A 6000-nucleotide genomic window follows, 5' to 3' on the forward strand; every position below is an offset into this window, starting at 1 on the left:
TCCGTCAATAGGTACCCAAAATAGGCGTACACAATGGAGAAACCCTCTAACCTTTTTATTTTATTTTATTTATTTATTTTTGAGTATGTAGAATAGATTTATTCTTTTAAAAGCATGTGAAATAGAATTTAGGTGCAGTTAGAATTTAATTAATTTAGGAGGGTAGAGAGCATGTTTGGGTAGGACCCTTTTGAGGAATATTATTCGGGTAGATAATACATAAATAGAATAGATTTATTTCCTGTTTTACATATCTTTTTATGTTAAATTTATACAATTGTTTTGACTAACTGTTTTGTTTGTTTTGTTTGTTTTTTTTTCATACTGCATAGACATATCATTAGAAAAGGCGATTGATCTATGAGTATCGATAAAGTGGAAAGACTTTCACGATGGAAAGGAGTTTCCTAAACAAAGAAGTGAATCCAGCAGATGTAAGGAACTGGTCCGAAGCCAAGCAGAAAGAGCAGGGAGATAGTCTATCAGGGAACTACGTGTCGGATCTGTCTGATTATACACCAGCTTCTTTAAAACAGAATGAGCTTCAGGGATTGAAAACCATTTGGGAAAGTTGGAATCTTATTGAGAGGCAAGCTTTTCAGCAGACTTATGGGGATATATTTCATCTGATATACGTGAAGGTAGACCCGGTTCTCATACGAAGCATAATACAGTTTTGGAATCTGGCCTATAGTTGTTTCACATTCAACCGAGAGGACATGACTCCAACCCTCGAGGAATACCAATTTCTGTTGAATTTGACAAGCGTTAAAGTGGACAAAGTTTACTCCCGGTCGATAAAAGGGCCTTCCTTTAAGTCAAAGCTTGCAAAGATCTCGGGCACAAGCGACAAATGGGTGAATGATCGCTTGCAACGCAAGGGAGAAAGTGAGGGAGTGCCGTGGTCTCACTTACAAAAGATAGCTGAAGCACACGTAGATGAAAACGTGCGTAGAGATGTATTTGCTTTGGGTATATATGGTTTGGTAATCTTTCCAAAATGTTTGGGATTGATTGAGCTAGCAGTAGTCGATTTGGTTGAGAAGTTAGGAAGAGAGGTGAATCCAGTCCATGCGATTCTTGCTGAAACTTTCCGATCTTTGAATATATGTAGAAGGTTGGGGGGAGGTCGTTTTATGGGTTGTGCTCAATTGCTTACTGTGTGGATCAGAAGCCATTTCTGGAAGGAAGAAAAAGTCAACTATAACCGTTTTTCGAAAGATTATTCTCCTGTTGCTGAGTACCTTACGAAGGAGTGGCCTGAAGTATCTCAGAAAGATCAATGGATTGATTTCTTCCGGAATCTACAAAGTCAAAACATAGCATGGCGAACACCGTGGCTGATGCATACACAAATCTTGTTCAAGTGTGGAGATTTGGACTGGATTATATTACTGGGACTGTGGGGAGGAGTGGGATACGCTCCTTTGTTGATATTGAGACAGTACGGTGCCCGACAGTTTGTTCCCGTGACTCATGGGTTGACTGGTGCTGAATTTGATTATAAAGAAGGCAATTATAGAAAGAAAATCAAAGATGTGGCTGATTCTTGGAGGATGACTTTTAGGACTAAAGTAATTGGAGCGGATGTTATTTTAACGCCTGATTATGAAGCCTGGAGAATCAGGAGGGTAAATGATAAAATACCTTTAACATCTGGAGAGGGATCAAGGTCAATAGAAGAACAAATCAGAAATATCCCTTCGAATCTGGAAATCCAAAGAATTGAGTTTGAAATGGAAAAGGCTAAAGATTCCAAGAAAATAGAAGAGATGGAGAGAGAAAACTTCATGTTGACTATCGAGGCTGAATTTCATGCCAGACAGTTTATAATGATGAGAGAACGGAAAGAGGAGGTGGAAGCCGATTTAGAAGACTTAAAAAAAGATTATCAAAGGGTGCAGCAAGTGAGAAAGAAACTTGGATCCAGAGAATTAGCGGCTGCAAGACGGCGAATCAAAAGTCTGGAAATTGAGAACAAGTGTCAGATCAAGAAGATAGAAGCTGGAAAAGCAAAAGTATGCGAGCTAGAGGCCGATAAAAAGGAGTTGATCAAGCAGTATAAAGCTGAGGCTCGTAGAGCTCAAAAACTCCATGAAGAAAAAGAAGTCAGCCTGAAAGAATTAGAAGAGGAAAAGAATCAAGTCCAGGGGTTAAAAACTGAGATGAACAGTATAATTGAGGACTTTGAGGACAAAGATCGAAGAATTTTAGAGCTCGAAGAAGAAAGAAAGCGAAAGAAAGAAGAGATGTGGTCTGAGAGACAGGGATGGAATTGATTCCTCGATAGAAAGCAGGCAGAGATTGGATCGTGGATGCAGAGATTCTCGACAAAAAGTCAGCAAGTAGATGAGCTCACGGGAGAAATGGGAGAATTACAGATGAGATTCGAACATGAGATGAACCAATCTCGAGCTATGAATGATGAGCTCAAAAGTCATGTATCGAACCTTGAGCAATCCCTTCTGCAAGTGCAAGTTCCTCCCGTTTCAGTGGACCTAAGAGTTGCTCTCGAAGAAAACAAATCTTTCCAGAAGGAAATCAGAGAATTAAAGGGTGAACTCCAGAAATGTCGAATTCATATTACCAATCTAGAAAAAGAGATCAAACGCATCAATAAGGGATGGGAAAATACATATGAGCATTATCGATCCTTAGTAGAAGAGCGCGAGCGCATGATGGGGGAAGCTATTGCTCAAATGGGTGAAGTGGCTCGGTACATGAACGAATTAGCCAATAGAGCGGAGATCATCCAACTGCGCACAAATCCGGTTTCTGAATATACAAGGGAGATCATCACCATTATGAATGAAATTGTAGAGTTGAGTCTGAGGGCTAGGCCTTATATGTAATAGAACTCCTTTGTAATGAATGAAACTTTTTATCCAATGAAAGTATTTCCGAATGGTTACTGCTTGGGTCAACGCCTTTTATTTGCATTTCATACTTGCATCATTCATTATGCATAAGTATATTCATCATTTATAATGCATCACCAATAAAATGTATCATTTATAGCACATTACCAATAATATGCATTCGAATTTAAAAGAACAATAAATTAATTTCCGAAGGGTTATGTGACAGACGATTCTGGCAAGTAAGAACTCCAATCCTTATCACACGCGAAGTAGAGCCATGGAGGCCAAGCTTGATCAATTAAAGAAAGAAATGCAAGAAGATTTACTAAGAATACAACAAGAATGGCAGGCAAAGATGGATCAGTCACAAAGTCAATTATAGATCAAATCCTGCAAAGCCAGGCTAATATGATGAATGAGATGATAACCAAGATGTCTGGGATACGTACTGAAACAGTTAAAGAACCAAGCGCTGCCCCTGTTGAAGTTTCTAGGCAGGAGTCTACCCCGAGACTAGTTATCTCACCTGAAAAGCTAGTTGAACATCCTGCAGGGTCTTCAGCTGTAAAGGTTCAAATGGCCACGACTAACCCTCAAAACAGTCCTTATGAGTATATTGATGTAGATCCTGAGGAAATGGAGAAACCTAAAACGGAAGTACCAGAGCATTTAAAGGACTGGTGCAAAGGGTTTTTTAAAGAAATGGGAAAGCAGGGTTCTCAAGACGGAATGAATGCAGAGGAATTGAGTCTTGTGCCAGACCTAGTATTACCACCAAAGTTCAAAATGCCGGAATTTGAAAAGTATGATGGAAAAACTTGTCCTGTTGCTCACTTGACCATGTTTTGTCGAAGAATGACAGGATTCATGAAGGATGATGGGCTATTAATTCACTGTTTCCAGGCCAGCTTGACGGGGTCAGCTGTCAGATGGTATAACCAATTAACCCGAGCTAAAATAGGGTCTTGGAAGGATTTGGCCAATGCGTTTAAAGAACAATATCAACACGTTACCGATATGATGCCTGATCGTGTTACTCTCCAAATATAGAGATGAAGCATAATGAGACCTTCCGACAGTACGCTCAGCGCTGGAGGGATATTGCTGCTCAAGTGCACCCACCACTTATTGAGAGGGAGTTTATAACCATGTTTATAGATACGTTAAAATCTCATTATATTGATCATATGTTAGGAGTGGCAACTAAGAGCTTCTCTGATATCGTGATGTGCGGAGAGATGATCGAGAGAGCATTAAAGAAGGGGCAGATTGTCGGTAGCCAAACTCCTGCAAAGAAACCCTATGTGAAAAGGAAAGAAGGAGAGGTGAATAATGTAAATTTCTCTGTGAGTAAGCCGAAGATGGGAAATTCTTCTTCATCTCAAGGAGAGACTAAGCGCGAGCATAACAATGAAAGGATGACGTTCACTCCCATACCAATGACTTACAGTGAGCTCTTCCATGGATTAGTCCAAGCTCACGTAGTGTCACCAAAATTCATTGATCCAATTAAACCACCTTATCCAAAATGGTTCAACGAAAATGAGACATGCGAATATCATGCAAATCTCAGAGGACATAACATTGAAAAGTGTCTCGCTTTCAAAAGAGTGGTTGAAGATCTGATCAAGAGAAAGGTGGTGTCCTTTAATGATTCTGAAGCACCCTGTGTTGCTGTAAACCCGCTTCCAAATCATCAGAATCAGGGAGTGAACGCTATTGAGAAAAATCAGAAAATTAAAAGGAGAATTGAAGAAATAAGAACACCACTGAAGTGGGTATATGCTCAAATAAAGGAGAGAGGGTTGCTGAGCCCTAGAAATGAATGCTCAACGGAAAAGACAGAGAACTTTTGTGAATACCATGGTGAAAATGGTCATCAGATTCAGGACTGTCAAGAATTCAGGCAAATAGTCCAAGAATTAATGAACAAGCAGGAGTTGCAGTTCTATGAAGAAAGAATGAGTGAGAATGAAAGATATATTTGCGCTTCTGAAGAAAATTCAAGGGAAGCTGAAAAGAATTTAAAAAAGCCTGTCCTGGTCATATCGAAACCAAATTACGAGGCCAACAGTGGAAGTATAACATCTAGAGTAGTGATCAAAACCCCTGCGCCTTTTGCCTACAAGAGTAACAAGAGTGTTCCCTGGGACTATACATGCCAAATTAATACTCCTGAGAGTAAGGAGGAAGAGGTTGCTGAAGTTGGATTTTTCACCATGAGTGGAAGATGCTATGCTCCTAGAAAGGCTGATAAAGCAAGAGATGTGGTTATTAAAGATCCTGATGATAAATTGAATGAGCCTGTTAAGATTGAGGAGGCTCAGGAATTTTTAAAGTTTCTGAAACACAGCGAGTATAATATTGTGGAACAGCTTCATAAGACCCCAGCGCGGATTTCAATGTTATCTCTACTGTTGCATTCGGAAGTACATCGAAATACTCTGATCAAAGTGCTGAATGAAACTTTTGTAGGGAAGGATATACCAGTGGAACGTGTGGACAGGATGGTAAACCATATTAATGCAGATAATTTCATTTATTTTTATGATGATGAAATACCAGAAGAAGGAAAAGGCAGGGGCAAGGCTTTACACATTACGGCTCATTGCAAAGGAGTCATCGTCTCAGGGGTGTTAATTGACAACGGATCGGCCTTGAATGTTATGCCATTCGCCACTCTAAATAGACTTCCTGTGGATGTATCACAAATGAGGGTTTGTGGCAATGCTGTAAGGGCATTTGATGGGACAGAACGTAAGATAATGGGGAAGATGATTATCCCTCTCAGAATTGGCCCTACAACATTTGAAGTTGATTTTGTTGTCATGGATATTCATCCGAGTTATAGTTGCTTGCTAGGGAGACCCTGGATTCACATGGCTGGGGCAGTCCTTTCCTCCCTTCACCAAAAGCTCCGATTCATTGTTGATGGGACTCTGGTGACCATCAAAGCGGAAGAAGACATCATTGCCTCTATCACTACAGATGCACCATATGTAGGGGTAGATGAAAATGCACTAGAGTCCTCCTTCCAGTCCTTGGAATTTGTTAATGCTACTTTTATTTCTGAAGGCAAAAGAATTCCCATTCCTCATCTTTCAAAAATATAAAGATGCAATTAAAGGAGACCTTAGCT

Source organism: Hibiscus syriacus, unplaced genomic scaffold (genome assembly GCF_006381635.1).
Source record: "Hibiscus syriacus cultivar Baekdansim isolate YM2019G1 unplaced genomic scaffold, ASM638163v2 tig00110954_pilon, whole genome shotgun sequence".
Lineage (NCBI taxonomy): Eukaryota > Viridiplantae > Streptophyta > Magnoliopsida > Malvales > Malvaceae > Hibiscus > Hibiscus syriacus.